Source organism: Euphorbia lathyris, chromosome 1 (genome assembly GCF_963576675.1).
Source record: "Euphorbia lathyris chromosome 1, ddEupLath1.1, whole genome shotgun sequence".
Classification (NCBI taxonomy): Eukaryota; Viridiplantae; Streptophyta; class Magnoliopsida; order Malpighiales; family Euphorbiaceae; genus Euphorbia; species Euphorbia lathyris.
The window spans coordinates 39,666,708-39,685,261 of record NC_088910.1 but is presented as its reverse complement, the minus strand read 5'-3'; the positions used below and the strand labels follow the sequence as shown (position 1 = coordinate 39,685,261).

Sequence of the window (18,554 nt, the reverse complement as noted above, 5' to 3'; positions counted from 1 at the left end):
TTTGACAAATTTCTTAGAAATTTGTGACACTTTTAAAATTACTGATGTAACAGCCGAAGCAATCAAACTTCACCTCTTTCCTTTCACTTTGAAGGATAAGGCAAAAATTTGGTTAACTTCTATGCCTGCTGCAACATTTGAAACTTGGGACCAATTAGCCCAAGCGTTTTTATCAAAATATTTTCCCTTAGCAAAAACCGCAAGAGTCATCAAAGAATTGACGTCTTTTACCCAAAATGATAGTGAAACTCTTTATGAAGCTTGGGAACGTTTTAAAGAACTTCAATGTTTATGCCCACACCACCAACTGCCAGATGCACTTTTAATGCAGACATTCTATAATGGATTAAATCCTACAACTAGAGGTTCATTAGATGCTATGTCTGGAGGTTTATTTATGAAGAAGACGTCCGCCCAAGCAAGAGAACTTTTGGAGGAAATGGCAATCAACAGCAGTATGTGGCCCGCAGAGCGTGGACATATACCAACGGCGAAACCATCATCCTCAGGTACATCATCGGTTAAAGGTATAATGAATCTTGATCCAGTTGCGATGTTACAAGCCCAATTTTCTGCCTTATCGCACAAAGTTAATAGGTTTATGGCACCGTGCGATCCTAATGATCCGATCCAGACAGACATTGATTATGAAGGTATGAATGAGATAGAACAGGTAAATTTTGTCCAAGGACAAAACCAAACTACTAATCCTTATTCTAATACTTATAATCCTGGATGGAGAAATCATCCTAACTTTAACTGGAAAGATGGTAATAATAATAATAATGCAAATGCTAATCAATATCGTGTAAATAATTATCAAAATCAAACAAGAGATACGATTATCACTTTATCTTCAAAAATCAACAAATTTATAGATGCTATGAATGGAAAGGTAAGTAATCAAGACGATGGTTTTAAACGGATCGAAAGTAAATTCGATCAGCTTATCAAAAACCAATCATCTAGCATCCATAATTTGGAAGTTCAATTGGACAACTTGCTAAATCAATTCCATCCCGCAAAGAGGGAAGTCTTCCCAGCCAAACGGAAGAAAATCCGAAAGAGCATGTTAAGGCTATCACTCTTCGCTCGGGAAAAAACTACTTAGGTCCGGAAATGCCCGGAAATTCAACTTTACCTGGAAATGATTTACCAAAATCCAAAGAAGATACATTAAAACAAAAAGATACACCAATTGACTCTAACACGAAACCTTTTGTTCCAAAACCATCTTTTCCACACAGGGTCCGAAATAAGGACCATGATAAACAACTTTTATCATTTTTAGATAAACTTAAGAATTTGCATATAAATTTAACATTCATGGATGCAATTACGCAAATTCCTAACTATGGAAAATTCTTGAAAGATTTAATTTCAAAAAAGATTAGTTGGGAAGGAATTTCATCCATTTCACTTTCTGAAGATTGTAGTTCGATAGTATCAAGCAAATTACCTACTAAACTCAAAGATCCCGGATGCTTTACCATTCCGTGTAAATTGGGAAATATGGAATTCCCAAGTTGTCTTTGTGATTTAGGAGCTAGTATAAACTTGATGCCATTGTCTATTTTTGAAAAATTAGGTTTAGAAGAGGACATCAAACGTACCAATATGGTTTTGCAATTAGCGGATCAATCCACTAAAAGACCATATGGTATAATTGAAGACGTTTTAGTAAAAGTTGACAAGTTTATTTTTCCTACTGATTTTGTTATCTTAGATTTTGCTTATGACGTTAATTGTCCGCTAATCTTTGGTAGACCGTTCATGAACACGGGACGTGCTCTAGTTGATGTGTCGGAAGGAAAAGTAGTTTTAAGAATAGGTGACGATAAGATCGAGTTCGATATGAATCAAGCGATGAAATATCCTATGGAGGATTTCGCTTGTATGAAGCTTGATTTAGTTGAAGAATGTGTTAATGACATTGTTCAAAGAGAAGAAATAATAGAACCTATAGTGGGTGAAGAATTAGAAGATAAGGACCCAGAGCCTTTGATTCGAGAAGATGGACCAGTTCCGCCTTCAGTAGTAGTTCCACCTAAATTAGAACTTAAAGAATTACCAAACCATCTGAGATACACTTTCCTAGGCGGAAGTGATACTCTACCTATAATCATCTCTAACAAATTAACAGAAAATCAAGAAGAAAAATTGAAAGAAGTTGTTAGAAATAGAATAGGAAGTATGGGATGGCAGATTTCAGATTTAAAAGGAATTAATCCTAGTATTGTAATGCCTAGGATTCACTTAGAAGAAGATAAGCCACCTAAAGCTGATAGACAAAGACGTTTAAATCCGAATATGAAAGAAGTAGTAAAAAATGAGATTACTAAACTTTTAGACAATGGAATCATTTATCCTATTTCGGATAGTGAATGGGTTAGTCCAATCCATTGTGTACCCAAAAAGGGAGGCATAACTGTAGTAAGGAATGATGAAGGTGAATTAATACCTACGTGAACCACCATCGGTTGGAGGGTTTGTATAGATTATAGGAACCTAAATAAGGCAACTAGGAAAGATCATTTTCCTTTACCTTCCATTGATCAAATGATCGAAAGGATAGCCGGTCATGCATTTTATTGTTTTCTTGATGGCTATTCCGGATTTTTTCAAATATATATTTACCCGGATGACCAAGATAAAACAACCTTCACATGTCCTTATGGAACATTTGCATATAGGAGAATGCCTTTTGGTCTATGTAATGCACCAGCAACTTTTCAACGTTGTATGACTGCAATTTTTAATGATTTCATCGAAGATATCATGGAAGTATTTATGGATGATTTTTCAGTTTATGGAGATTCATTTGATGCATGTTTAAAAAACTTAGATAAAGTTCTTTCTAGATGCGAAGAAACGAATTTAGTATTAAATTGGGAAAAATGTCATTTCATGGTTGACGAAGGAATTGTTTTAGGTCATAAAATATCTGAAAAAGGATTAGAAGTGGATAGAGCAAAAACTTCAGTAATAGAAAAATTACCCCCACCAACAACTGTCAAGGGAGTAAGATCATTTCTAGGACATGCAGGTTTTTACAGACGATTTATAAAAAACTTTTCTGTAATCTCCAAACCACTTACTAATTTGCTTATGAAGGATTCAACCTTCGATTTTAATGAAGATTGCATTAAAGCTTTCGAGACATTGAAAACAGCTTTAGTCAGTGCACCCATAATCGCTAAACCCGATTGGGATTTACCTTTTGAAATCATGTGTGATGCAAGTGACCTAGCTGTAGGATGTGTTTTAGGTCAAAGAAAGGATAAAAGATTATATGTTATATATTATGCAAGTCACACATTGTCCGGTGCACAGTTAAATTACACAACAACAGAAAAAGAGATGTTAGCCGTAGTATTTGCATGTGATAAGTTTAAGTCATACTTGTTAGGATCTAAAGTTATTATTTATACAGATCACGCAGCTTTACGTTATCTGTTTGCTAAGAAAGATGCAAAACCGCGTCTGATTAGATGGGTTTTGTTGTTACAAGAATTTGATATAGAAATTAAAGACAAAAAGGGAGTAGAAAACCTTGTCGCCGATCATCTATCAAGACTAGAAGATGAAAACGGTCCTATAGGTGAAACTATCGGTATACGAGATGATTTCCCCGATGAACATCTCTATCAAGTAGAAAGTATCATGTCACCATGGTATGCAGATATTGCTAATTATCTTGCAACCGATATTGTTCCGGAAGGATTATCTTTCCAACAAAGGAGGACATTTTTCTTCGATATTAAACAGTATTTTTGGGAAGATCCCTTTCTATTCAAATCATGTGGTGACGGGATAATTAGGAGATGTGTTGGAGAAAATGAATATGAATCTATAATAACGGAATGTCATTCTAGCTCATATGGAGGACATAATGGAGTTAATAAAACGGTAGCTAAAATATTGGAATGTGGTTTCTTTTGGCCTACGATGTTTAAAGACGCTGGTTCATTTATTACTCGTTGTGATAAATGCCAAAGAACGGGAAATTTAGGAAGGAAAGATGAGATGCCCCTCACAAACATATTGGAAGTTGAAATCTTCGACATGTGGGGAATTGATTTCATGGGACCTTTTCCGCCTTCCAATGGTAAAACTTACATATTAGTAGCCGTTGATTATGTTTCGAAGTGGGTTGAAGCAATTGCAACCCCTACGAATGATTCTAAAGTAGTTGTTAATTTTCTTGACGATATATTTTGTAGATTTGGTTGTCCTAGATTCGTTGTTAGTGATGGCGGTACCCATTTCATAAATCGAAATTTTGATATACTTATGAAAAGGTATGGAGTACGCCACCGCGTGTCAACGCCATACCATCCTCAGTCAAATGGTCAGGCGGAGATCTCAAATAGAGAACTCAAATGGATTCTAGAGAAAACTGTTTCGTCATCAAGAAAAGATTGGTCACAAAAACTCAATAATGCGCTATGGGCATACCGTACTGCATTTAAATCACCAATAGGAATGACTCCATATCGTTTGGTATATGGAAAAGCATGTCATTTGCCAGTAGAATTAGAACATAAAGCCTATTGGGCTATTAGAAAACTTAATTTTGATTTACAACAAGCAGGAAAGAAACGTTTGCTCAATTTAAATGAGTTAGATGAGTTACGTCATCTATCGTATGAAAATGCGAGGATTTATAAAGAAAGAGTGAAAAAATGGCACGATGCCAAAATCAAAGTCAAACACTTTAATGTTGGAGATAAGGTGCTGTTATTTAATTCACGGCTTCGTATATTTCCAGGAAAACTTAAGTCCAGATGGACCGGACCGTATTTAGTCGTTAAAACATTCGACTATGGTTCTTTAGAACTTGAGGAAACTAACGGTAATCGTTTCAAAGTTAATGGTAATAGATGTAAAATTTATTACGAAAATATTTCCGAAATAGGAACTAATTTCGTAACAAGATTTCCTGACATATAAATCATTTCATTTTTCTACATATAGTTTTTATTTATTTATTATTTTTATTTTATTTTGTTTTAGATTATATTATTTTATGTTAGAATTTTAGATATATATAAAAAAATATATTCAAGTCATGATTTAAATTAATTTTTAGGAATTTAATGTGAATTAAAATAAATTTCGTGATTCGCAGTTGAGAATTTGAAATTCTCAGTTGAGAATTCACATATTTAGAATTCTTAAGAGGATAAGGAATTTTCTGAACTTATAGAGAATTTAAAATTCTCAGTTGAGAATTTAGGTATTTCTAGTTAGCTAGGGAATTTCTGAACTTACAGAGGATTTGGGATTCTCAGTTGAGAATTCTGACTTCAATTGATTTTTAAATAGACAGGAGAATTTCTGAACTTACTGAGGATATGGATTCTCGGTAGAGGATCAAAAATTAGGGGTTTTGACGCCTGATTTCCGTAAGGAAATCAGCGTGTCGCGACCGCGGCTCAGAATCCTCGGTCGCGACACGGTGAATTTCTTCAGAAATCCGACCCTTGTTCTTCATTTTCCAGCAGACACAACTTTTCAGAAACGAAAAATTGAGTTTCTTCATTTTTAAGAGGTCTGATTTTATGCCTTTTCACTTCAAAACAACACCTCTTTTCATCCTAGGATTTTATAAATAGGTTCTAGAGGTTCAGTTTTCTGTCACATTCTTTTCATCTCTGTCAGAACAATTCTCTGATTTTCTTACAATTCATCAACCCAGAAAATAAGTTCAGAACCTTTTTGCTTCCTTACTCATTCCAAACACCATGACTTCTACAAACACACCATCTAAGGAAGTTGTTGCTTCACGCAATAAACATACTGACATATCAGAGCGCTATGGATGTAACTTTCCTATCTTCAATCATGATGAGGGAAGGCGCTTCTTGAGGCTTCGATATACATTCTTTGTAGGAATGTTATACATGGATGACTTTCTTAACGATCAACTGGGAATTAAAGACGATATGAGTCGCTACATGGAATGTTTAGGATGGACCAGATTTGTTGATATGAAGTTTCCTATAATTGGAGACTGGATATTAGAATTCTTCTGTACGGTTCGTTTTGTTAACAAGCGTCGGGTGCGTCTTAGCTTTCGTCGGGATGGCAAAATTTTTACTTTTGGATATCCTGAATTACATGCTTGGTTTGGTTTTCCCTTAAAGGATAATATCAAACGTCATCCTGGAAGAGACATGACATCCACTGATATTTGGAGAATGCTCACCGGCATCTGGCCTTTCAATCCTAAATTTGCCTATAATCAGTCTTTTTATTCCAACTCTATGCTGTATTTGCATAAATTTCTGAGTCACAGTCTGTTCGGTCGCACATTCAGTAATGTCGTCCAAGAAACTGATCTTTATGTACTTGGAGATATATTTCAAGGCAACATGGTTGATTCTTCAAAGATTCTGATGGAGGGTCTTGTTGCCGCGTCTAGATCCAAGGCTAAGAAGGTTGGATTCGGGAATATCATATGTGGAATAATTCTAGGGACCAAGGGAAGTATTTCTGTTCCTTGGAGTGATGCTGAATCTTTTCCGACGCTAGACTATGAATTTTTAGAATATGAAGGTCTAGTGAAACGAGTTTTTCGATCAGGCCCAAATTTTCTTTCTGCACCAGAACGTCAAGCCTTCGTGCAGATGAAAATAGACCGCTATAGGGCTAAGAAAATCCGATTGAAAGGGACGAATTTCTAGCATAACTTTGTTTATTTTGATTGTATATATGTTGTACATATTTCCAATAAATAAAGCTTTCTCTTTTGCATTATATCCTGTTTTTGATTATAGGGTTACACTAACATTAAATTTCATTATTCTACACTAATGCATCTATTAAGTGCAAACTTAATCAATTCATGACTAATTAAATGTTAATAACTAAGTTTTAATTCCTTAAATAAAGATTCATCTAACTTACATTAATAAATGAACATAAATGCTTCAATTAATTTTAGTTCCAAACCTTTCCTATTCTTAATTTAACATTCATTAATTAAAGCATTTTCATTTATTTTTCCATTAATAAGGATAAGGGTAAATTTAAAAAAAAAACCCTGTGGTTTCACTTTTTTGCCAAAAAAGGACTGTGGTTTTTTTCGTTTCAAATACAGGACTGTGGTTTATTCCGTTACACTATTTACGGATTTGGTGAAGATGCCGTTAATTTGCTGACGTGGCTGAAGGGCAATTATGGATTTTTAAAAAAATTAGGGTAAATTTAAAAAAAACCCTGTGGTTTCACTTTTTTTGCAAAAAAAGGACTATGGTTTTTTTTCTTTTCAAATACAGGACTGTGATTTATTCTTTACACTATTTACGGATTTGGTGAAGATGTCGTTTATTTGCTAACGTGGCTGAAGAGTAAATATGGATTTTTAAAAAAATTGATCAATAAATTTTTTATAACTATTTTGGGTCTACAATATTTACCGATGAATTTTTTATAACTATTTTGTGGCTACAATATTGACTATAAAATCTCACATGAGCGCAATCTCACATGATTGTTCAAAGCCTTTTATAGTCATTTTTTTTAAAAAAACTCATATTTGCCCTTCAGCCACGTCTGCAAATAAACGACATCTTCACCAAATCCGTAAATAGTGTAATGGAATAAATCACAGTCCTGTATTTGAAAAGAAAAAAAAACCACAATCCTTTTTCTGCAAAAAAGTGAAACCACAGGGTTGTTTTTAAAAAAATTTATCCCAATTTTTTTAAAAACCTATAATTGCCCTTCAGCCACGTCAGCAAATTAACGGCATCTTCACCAAATCCGTAAATAGTGTAACGGAATAAACCACAGTCCTGTATTTGAAACGAAAAAAACCACAATCCTTTTTTGGCAAAAAAGTGAAACCACAGGGTTTTTTTTTGAAATTTACCCTAAGGATAAACCTTTGGTTTTCCTTATCATTTAATGTTTTACATTTATGTTTTTAAGTATAGATTACATTTTCAAGGAGTTCAGGATAGAATTTATCAAGAAATGGAGTTAATATGCAGAATTTGGGTGACCAGTGGGTGATCCGCGGCCGAGAATGGTACGATTCTCGGTAACTTCAGCAAAAATCCCTCAGAAATTCAGAGAAAAATTCTCTGAACAGCGCGTACCGCGGCCGCGGATGTACGTCCTCGGTCGCGACACGCGTAGTTCAGGCACTCCTCAGTCCGGATTTTTGGCTATTTTTCAACCCCTTCCCCTTCATACTCTACCTATTACTTTTCCTATTCCTACTCTACCTACTACTCTTCTTATTCAACCCTATATATATCCTTATTACTTACACAAACCTTACATCACCTCCAATTTTAACCAATCACCTACTCTAACCTCTTCCCAATACCTTACTTTTACTCTTCCCAATTTCATCATTACCCTTTTCAATCACCTAAACCTTTCAAATTCAAGTCTCCATACAACTTCTACTTCTTCTTCAACCTCAAGCTTTTCTCTTTTTCATCTCTTATTTTTCCAAATCCTAACCACCATTTCCATGCCCAGAGCAAAGCGTGTTGGACACAAGCCGGCTGTCACCGAGGCTAATCGCCTTCGTATTAGTTGCGGGGCTTATTTCGACATTCATTCAGAGGAAGAAGTTGGACGTTTCAATCATTTTTCACACGCCAATCGTAAGTTCGTGGATATGCAGTTTCTTGACTTTGATTCGGTAAGGAAGTTGAACTTCACTACTCAAATTGATGCTTTTATTGAAACTTTGGGGTGGGAAACTTTTGCTTCTATGCGTTTTCCCTAAATTACAGAATATGTGGTTGAGTTTTTGGTTACTTTGAAGATGAACAAAAAGAGAACGGAAATTTCTTTTAGGAACCATGGTACTACCTATACCATAGATTATGAGGCTATGGGAAATATGTTTGGTTTCCCTACTAGTGATTTTTATGATAAGCCTAGGGATTTTGACAATAACTCTTTTTGGCAAACTCTTTCCGATCAAACTTCTTTCGACTCCAAAAACACTTCAAGCAAATTGATTAAGGACAATTGTGTGTTTTTCTTTCACAAATATTTGAGTTTTTCACTATTTGGTCGTGTTGAGAGTTCGAAGATTCAAGTCCGGGATTTGTTTGTTTGGGATTGTTTATTCAAAGGTTTAAAGGTTGATAGCATTGGAATGATATTTGACAATTTGTATCGTGCTTCGAGGGCTCACACCACTCAAGTCCCTCTCGGTAATTTAATCACCGCTATTGTTTTGGGAGCACGGGATGAATTGGCAACTTATGACATGTCCACCTACCATGGGTATGTTCCGGTTTTGGACATTGCGGCTCTTGAGCGGGCTCATTTATTGGTTTCTGCGGCTCCTCCCGTTTTATTTCTTATGCTTCCCGTATTGCACATCTTCGTGGCACTATGGGTGGAGGTGCTTCTAGTTCCCAAAATGTAGGTACCGAAGAAGGAGGTGCGGAGGAAGGAGCGGAAGATGCACCACAAGCCCAAGCAACTCAAGACAATGATCCGGTGGATTTAAGGCGTATTTTGAACCAAATCAATGCCAAGAATAGACAAATGAATTTACGAATTGATGATTTGGTGGAGAACAACATGGTGATGAATGACAACCTCAATACTTTGAGGCGTGCGCATAGATCGACTCGGCATCGGATGCTTTCGTTTTTCCATCGCCGAAATATGGAGACTTCACCAACACCTCCAGATTCCCCGCCGCATGTTTAGGTTTTATCTTTCATTTTTTTTTATCATATCTTGTTTTAATTTCAGTTTCGTACGTTTTTATTTCTTATGTTTCGTACAATTTCAATTTAATTTTATGTTGAATGTTTTCTTTGCTCTATCTTTCATTTCTTTTCGTCTGTTTTATCTTTAATGTTTTATCTCCATTTTACACCAATGAGGACATGGTCCAATTTAAGTGTGGGAGGAGATATATACATATATCATTTTTATACAAACGAATGAATGAATGAATGTATGCAACACTTGTTTTCAAAATTACAAATGCAACGTATATTGCAACACTTTTAAATATATTGCAACAAATGAATGAAAAAAAAACTTAACATTTTTTTATGATATATCATTTTTACATTTATAAATTAATCATAAGTTAAAATTTTTATGATTATTTTTAGGACATCATTATCGATAGAAAGAATATATTTCTATACGGGTAATATTTTTCAAAATTTTTCACAAAATCTTCGACACGATTTTAAGTACAAATTGTCTCGAGTAAATGTATTTAAATAAAATTCTTTATTTTCAATCTCTATTTTCATATCATGAAATTCATGATATAATAAATCTTATTTTAAATTTTCAATTAGGTTTATAGGCATTAAATTGAACTAACAATTTTTAGCTCGGTTTTGATTTTGTCTTACATTAACACCAATTGAAGTTTTTAAGGAAACTATGGCCATAATACATGTTGAATTTTAAGTCAATATAGGATGAATGTGCTAACTTTCTTTTTCCCAATTCATATTAATTAATCAATAAATCGTATTCTTAACTTTTGGCCACGATTGAGACCAACCTTATCACAGTCGAGGTATGAAAGGGAAGAAATAAATAAGTAAAGCGTCCTTTTGGCCACGATTGCGACCACCCTTATCACAATCGAGGTATGAAAGGAACGTTTAAATAAGAAAAAATTAAGCGTGTTTAAAGTTTAAAGTAACGATTGCGTCCACCCATGGCATGGTCGGTACCTCTTAAGCGAACACAAATAAAATGCATATAAAGTTACGGTCGAGACCACCCTTATCACGGGCGTAACTAAGCAAATAAATTAAACTTAATAAATCATATATAATAATTCAAGTTTGGGAAAGGAAATTTGGTGCTTTGAAATGCCTTGAGATGAAAGACTCAATAACATGCGTGCTTACATCGTTCCGAATACTTCAATTTAAACATTGAAATACAAGACGAATGATATATCGTATTTATACTAAGTTAGTTTGATATTTTGCGTATAAATTTGCCATGCGAAGTTAGTCTTTTCGGCTTAACTAATTTAAAAAGTAAACACAAAGATATATGTTTTATTTTCATAAAGAGATTAGTTAAGGAATAAATTCAGTGATATTTTGTTCGGGACTAGCAAAAGATTAAGTGTGGAGATTTGTTAAGCCCAAAATATACCTAAAATATCATTAATATTTACATCATTTTTATCACAAATCTGTGTTGTTTATATCTGTTTAGATTACTTTTACTCTCGAATATCTTTCTTTCTTGCAAGGTACCAAAATATTTGGTAAAATCCAAATAGGAACGAAAAAGGATCTAAAACAGAAGAAAAACCCTACAAAAAGGAGTCAAAGATCACGTAAATCAAAAGCGCCAAGTCAAGGACACGAACGAGAGCAAAGAAGTGAAAAACACAGCATGCCGCGACAGCGAATCCCCCACCCGCGGCCGCGACACACGTGGTTCAGCTACTTCCTCCCTTCGTCCAAAGCTCAACTTAATGCTCCCCCATTCACGGCCGAGGATTCCCATTCTCGGTAAGTGCAGAAATTCTGCCAAAGTGCATTTAACACATGTTGAAATCCAAGAAACGCGTTCGTTCAAGTGGATAAAGACGTCCTTTCACAACGAACACGACTCTTAACCAACAGATACAATTTTTCACAAGGGACACATCACTTCAAATCTCAACCCTTTAACATCTATAAATAAAGAGTTGGTGTTGAGAAAAAGCGATGTAATGTTATGTAATATAGATATAGAATCAGAGCGTAGAACTAATGTCTAAGTTCTAAGCAAAAATAGTTCGAGAGTTAGAAATTAGATTCTGTACAAAACAAGATGAGGTACACATATTGTTTATAGTTTAATTACAACTCAGTAGCGTTTAGATATTGTTCCAGTTTTAGTTTGCATTTTGGTAGTGGCCGACCGAATCCCTATTACGAAGTTACAGCGAGAAGATTGAGTAGAGTGTTCGCCCCTGAGCCTGACAACCTCTAAGGAAACCCAAGGAAAGGACTGATCAGCCGTTCACTTGCACGCCCTCGAAGAACTCGATGCTCCATGTTCTCTGTAAACTTGTATCAATTTATATTTCATCTAATAAAGTCCGTTCTATTCGATAAATCGTTATGCAGCACTTATGGTAACCAATCCACTAAAGTGATTGCTGGTGTTTTCATTAAAACGTAGTTAAATTCAAAATCATTACAAGGAAACTTTGTTGAACACTTAGGCAAATTATCATCTCGAAAGAGTTTTAATTTGATTAAGGGCAACTATCCCGAAAGGGTTTTGTCGCGTTCGAAGCCACTTAATTAGAGGTTCCGTCATTTATTTCATCATCATAATTGATACAAAGTTTAAGTTGTTTTCTTTGCTTAATGCAAATGAATACATTCATTTGTTTTTCTAAAAGTTCTAAATGTTCCTGTTTTGTAAAATTCATCCCTAAATCAGAAGATCTTTCTAACAATCGATATATTCTAATATAAAATCTTATTCCAGCATTTTCAAATACTCAAAGTCCACAAACTCAATTAAACAATTTCCTAAATTCAATTAGACAAATTTCACTTTTCATTTACATTCAATAGTAAATCTAACAAGTTCGAAATTAACAGATTCAAAAATAAGTTTTTCGTTAAAAAACGTATCCCTGTGGGATCGATATTTTTATTACTACAAGCGAAACCGTGCACTTGCGGAAATCGCTCAATAGATAACATGTTGTAAGCTCATATGTCATCTAATTTATATGTTTCCGGACATTAATCCCGAGAGGCGACTTTGACATAAATATCTTAGCCTAAAAACATGATAAAAGGCTAAGGCCATCTCCAACCGTGCTCTCTATTTAGCCTACTCTATCTTCATTTTTCGCACTCTATCTTTAAATATAGAGCTGCTACAGTAAAACTTCTCCAACCATCTACTCTATTTTACCTACTCTTTAAATATTTTATTATTATTATATTCATTTTTCACATAACATTTATATTCTTTATATTATTAATCAAAATATATCTATTTATTAATTTTTATCATGTTTATAATTTAACATTTGTATTTTAAACTAAATAATTAAATGATAATTATTAAAGTCAATAATTAATAATTCAATTAATTATTATTATTAATTTGACATATATTTTTATAATATTGGAAAAGATATAAGATTTAACCCAAACAAAGAAATGCATTAAAAAACTTAAAACATTTCAATAACACTAAAGAGAAATTACATAAAAAAAACTAAAACATTTCAAAAACGCTAAAGGAAAATACATTAAACAAACTAAAACATTTCAAAAACAATAAACATTACAACATTAATAGAAAAAATAAAGAAATAATTATATCGAATTGCCACGAAAATAAATAAATAAATAAACATTACAACATTAATGGAAAAAACAAAGAAATAATTATATCGAATTGCCACGAAACTTCCATAAATACTCCACCAAAACATTTTGAATATTAAACAAAACAAAAACAAATGAACTAACATAAAATAAATATTACAAAACAAAGTTTTTTATTATTTTAAAAACAAAAAAAGGAGTTTTGCTATTTACCGCTCAAATTACTTATCACCATCTCCATTTGGACAATTTTGCCCTTTGTATAATTTTTTTTCAAACCTCGATTTTTTTTTAGAGAATCGGCCAAAATTTGGCCTGAACGGATGCAGAACCCGTTTAGGTCAAATTTTGAAATATGCAAAATCGTAAAATTTTTAGTAATGAAAAATACTAAATCGTGCAATTTTTTTGTAACGAAAAATGCAAAATTCTCCAATTTTTTATAACGAAAAATGCAAAATCATCATGAAAAATATGTATTATTTTCATGAGTTCTTTGATAAAAAATATAATAATGTTTCGACTCGTAATCATCCATTTTCGGGGTTCGAGTTGTCACACACATGGTTATCAAAACCGGACCGGTCAAAGAATCGGAAGAGTTAAAGGGTGAAGGGTTTAAGGTTTAACCAGGGTTAAATTGGGGTTGAACCGAAGTTCAAATAATCCTAAAAAAAATATAATTTTCATTTTATTTGCACCTTCCAACATAAAAAAAAATGTTAATTTGAATTTTATATTCTAATATTAAGCATAGCCTTTACCATAAGTTATATAACCAAATTATGAAATTAAATAATATAACTTGATTTTATTACATATATTATTAATATTTTTTTACTACATATCCATCAATCATGATTTAGTTTATTGGTTTGTTCTATGTGAACAAACAAAAATCAATTATCAACACAATCATATGAAAGTATGAATACTAAACCATTAACAAATATTCCTTCTTCAAAAAACAAAAAACAAATATTCCAGTGCTACATTAATACTAATTTGAAATTTATTTTTTTAAAATGAAATTCAAGTTAAGTTTTTCTTAATTGGATTAGTAATTTTAATTGAAAGTTAAATTCTTATTTTCTTAAAAAAAATTACAGTTCAAATATTGAACCGTTTGGACCGTAAAAACCGTGACCGGGTTTCCAGGTCGCTGGTTCAACCGGCCGGGTCACCGGTTTTTTAACGGTTTTCTAAGATGTAATAAAATAGTCACTTCCGAACCGGAATGCCTACCGGGTCCGGTTCAACCCGGTTGAACCAGCCGGGCTGGGCCGAGTTTGATAACCTTGGTCACACATCAATTATTTTCATAATTTCAATTATTGTTGTTCGGGTTTATGATTTTGGAGAGAGAATTTTCAGTTTTTGATCAAAATTACGAGAAAGGCAAAAAAGTCTAAATAGAGACGGTGATAAGTAATTTGGAAGCGGTATTTAGCAGCTCATAAAAAAAAATATTGGTATTGCCTTGCGTCAAAGATGCCGCAAGCTTGACCAAGCTTGCGGCATCTCTGCCGCAAGCCTATCCAGCTCCATTGTAGATGGTGTAAGTAATGCATGACACGCTAAATGTCGTCTTTAAAAACGTTACGTGACAGTGTTATTTAAAAATATAATCCATCTGCCGAATCCCAAAAGGATAATCGGATTCCGCGACCGCTCATGCATGGTTTACAATTACATATTGAATAATTTAAATAACCCAGTTTGATACCAATTCATTTGTTGAATTTGATTCTTAAGAAATCAATGACATTGACCCAAAGTTTATATAACTGTACCAGATACATGGCTATCAAGCTGATAAAGAGGTAGACAATATTTAATTGAAGTTCATGCATGTATATCGTACGTTGTCAAAAGATTTCTCGAAACTACTATTCCTCCCAATAATAACTACATAAACGAGCTACAAATTGGTGTGAAATTTGACAGAATAAAGTCTTCTGTTTACCTCAGGTTTCAAATTGGTGGTTTTAGGGAAGTTTAAGGATCAATTTGTTGATTTTAGAAGAGTAAAGATCCAATTGATTTTGAGCGTATAGATTAAGGGTACAAATTGTCCAATACAAAAATTATATTTATCTACCAAATATAATACTAATTCAATGATTATATCTTATTTTCTCCTAATTTTTTTAAATTAGGATCATCCACTTGTAAATTACAAAATAACTACTTTATGGAATCTCTTATATATATAAAATATTTTTTAAAAATCATTTGGACATAGTGAAGTAGGGATTCTCGTGAGGTAGAATAGAGGTCATCGTCCTCACTCTATCCTTGTCGTGTGGGTTCTCCCTCATCCCCATGCCACAGGAAAGGTAAATGGGAATTCTCCGTCCCCGTTGGGGTGAATCCTCTCTCCTCCCAATTGCAACTCTGGACTTAAACGTTAATACACTTGATAAACTATCAAATTAGTAAAAGACAACATGAAATGTCAAATATATGATTTATGGATTTGGTTTGAGGGTGCATTTTGGTGATTGTGTTTTATCGATGTATAAATGTAATTTAAAAAAAATATATCATTAGTTGTCAATTGTACACACCATCAGAACTTAATTGTAAATTTAAAATACTAGCAGTTGAGAGTATACCTATAATTAAAGAGGTCAAGAATTTCTTATTTAATATAAGCGCATTAAATTAAAAAAAAACTATATTTTTGTTAATACAATATACACCATAACTTTTTTTTAAGAATATACCACATAACTTATTTATAAACTTTTGTATACTTTATATTTATATATAATAATTTATATAATAATATAATCTTATAAAAATAATTTAAATCAAATAATTTTTAATAATATTTTTTTTTTTGTTATTAGATTGATTTATATGGATAATTTATAGTTTATATAATTTGTCTGATATTTATTTTTAAAATTAAAGTAAGCATGATATCTATCTATTTTTACATATTTTTATATTAACATGTTTTAAAAAAAATTATTTTTGCTATATTGTAAAATTTTAAATTAAACAAAATTAAAATATTAAAGTTATGGAAGTCCCGGAATGGCCTAAGCATATTTAGAAAAGGGTTAAGATGGAAGGTGAGTGATGGTAGATCCATCAGAGTATGAGAAGATGCATGGGTACCTAACCTTGACGAGTTTTGTATAAATTCTTTTATGGTCCCTAGGATGCAGGATTTGAGAGTAGCTGACTTGTTGTTTGAAAATTGTAGGAGATGGGATATGGATAGACTGAATGGATGTTTTACTGAAGCTGAAGTGAGTGCCATTTGTGATATTATCTTATCTTTCAGCTTTAGTGAGGATATGAGGGTTTGGCATTGGTCAAAAGATGGATTTTACAATGTGCGTTCGGGATACACTGTTAGGATGGAGGTAGAGGAGGGAAGTTTGAAGAATGAGAGTTATAGGAGGCTTTGGAAAATGGAGACCCCCCTTAAACTTAAACTATTTATCTAACGGATTTGTTCGGGTTGCCTACCCACTCGGGCTAGATTGGCCCAACGACGAGTTCCCATCACAATTGAATGCCCAGTGTGTGTTGATTAGGATGAAACAGATAACCATTTATTTGGCGAACAGGCTATTGCAGGCATTATGTGGTTCGAATCAAGAGACAATTGCCCAGATTTGCTATGTATTGAAGACGATCTGGGACCACAGAAATAGAGTTTTATGGCATATGGTTTGGTGGTCGGCCTTACAATCTGAAGTTTTACGCTTAAGGGAAGAAATGCTCTTGGTAAATGCAGGACTGGGGACCCCCAGAATTTGTCGGCTAAAGGTACGAAGTTACTTGACTGTTAAGGAAAGGGGACTACGAAGTTGCTTTACTTTACCGGCAAGGTTTGAAAATGCTTGACCGGGACCAGAAGTTCACTAGCTCGGCCAAAAAGTGGAAGCTGCTCGACCGTAAGGAACAAAACGAAAGTTGCTTTCCCGCGAGACCAGACGGGACAGGTATGGAGTCCAGACGGGACAGGGAAAGGGTTGAAAAAGTCGCTAACGGGAAGGAAGTTGCGAGAAAGGAGCGGAGGACACTAGTTGGCGCCACGCGATTGATGAGCTTCGTGATTGGAAGGCTTACCAACAAGGCTCGACCGTTAGGCCAATTTTGGTTTCATTTGTCAGTCGGATCCGTCACCAGCAGCAAGGAGGAGCCGATGGTGCTGTTCCGTTATCGATAGAAACTTGAAACCGTCACCTGCAACAAGGAGAAGTCGAAGGTTCTGGCCCGCAATCATCAGCAATCTCGGCTCGAGTTCAGTAGCAGAGCGGAGTGAATGGCGGGGCTATTCGTATTAATACAGCAGGGCCGCTTCGCCAAGACCAGCGTCTGTCGACCAATAATTTCACTATGCAAGTTTCAGGTAAGCAAAAATGGAAACCGTCGGCAGTCGGTTCGGTCAAGTGCAACACCCACGGTGCAATTTTTAAGGAAGCAGGGAGCTGTGGGATGGGCGCGGTGATCAGAGACGTTGCGGACGTATTCTTATTCTGTAGCAGCAGCTTCATTACAGGTATTAGAGAGCCACAGGTGGTTGAGGCATTAGCCTAGCCTGATTTGGATAGCTTCTATGAGGTACATGCATGTTGAGTTTGAATCTGACGCTAAGCTTGTTGTTGATGCAGTTCATTCCTACAAAAAAAAAAAGATATTTCGGAGGTTGGATCGCTTATTCATGATTGTCGAGTTATTCTTAGATCCAATCCTACTTTTACATTATCTTTTGTTTCTCTCTTAGCGAATAGAGCTACACATTTGGTAGTTAGGCAAACCTATTCCATTACTAGCGATTTTTTTTATCCACTGTAGTGTTGGACTGGTTATCAAACGTTATCGTTGAGGATGCCAATCCTACTTTTATATGAAATTCTTATTTCGGGTTAAAAAAAGAATGGGAGTCCCATGTCGATCAAAATACATATATTGTTTTTTCATTTTAGGCTTAATACATCATTTTCCCCTTAAACTTATCCAAAAAGCTTGATTGGCTTTCTGAATTTTCAAAGTATTCTGATAGTCCCCTCAACTTGCATTAAATATTCAGCTAACCCTTTGAACTTGCGTAAAATGTAATCAATTGATCACTCGGTTGCAAAAAAAGTAAGTTAAATGCGGAAAATATTATTACTTGCTTAACTATAAAACTTGTCATCTCTGATATTAGAACCGTATACTCCGATCTTGGTCGTTTTACTTTTTTTTAAGACGCGTGCA

General features: G+C 34.1%; 1 non-coding gene across 1 annotated transcript; it reads right to left on the bottom strand.

Annotated features, from left to right (window-relative positions):
- Window positions 1-202: 202 nt before the first annotated feature.
- Window positions 203-309, bottom strand: LOC136216140 (small nucleolar RNA R71). The gene has a single exon (XR_010683132.1). It is a non-coding gene; the product is annotated as a small nucleolar RNA R71 (small nucleolar RNA).
- Window positions 310-18,554: the final 18,245 nt, after the last annotated feature.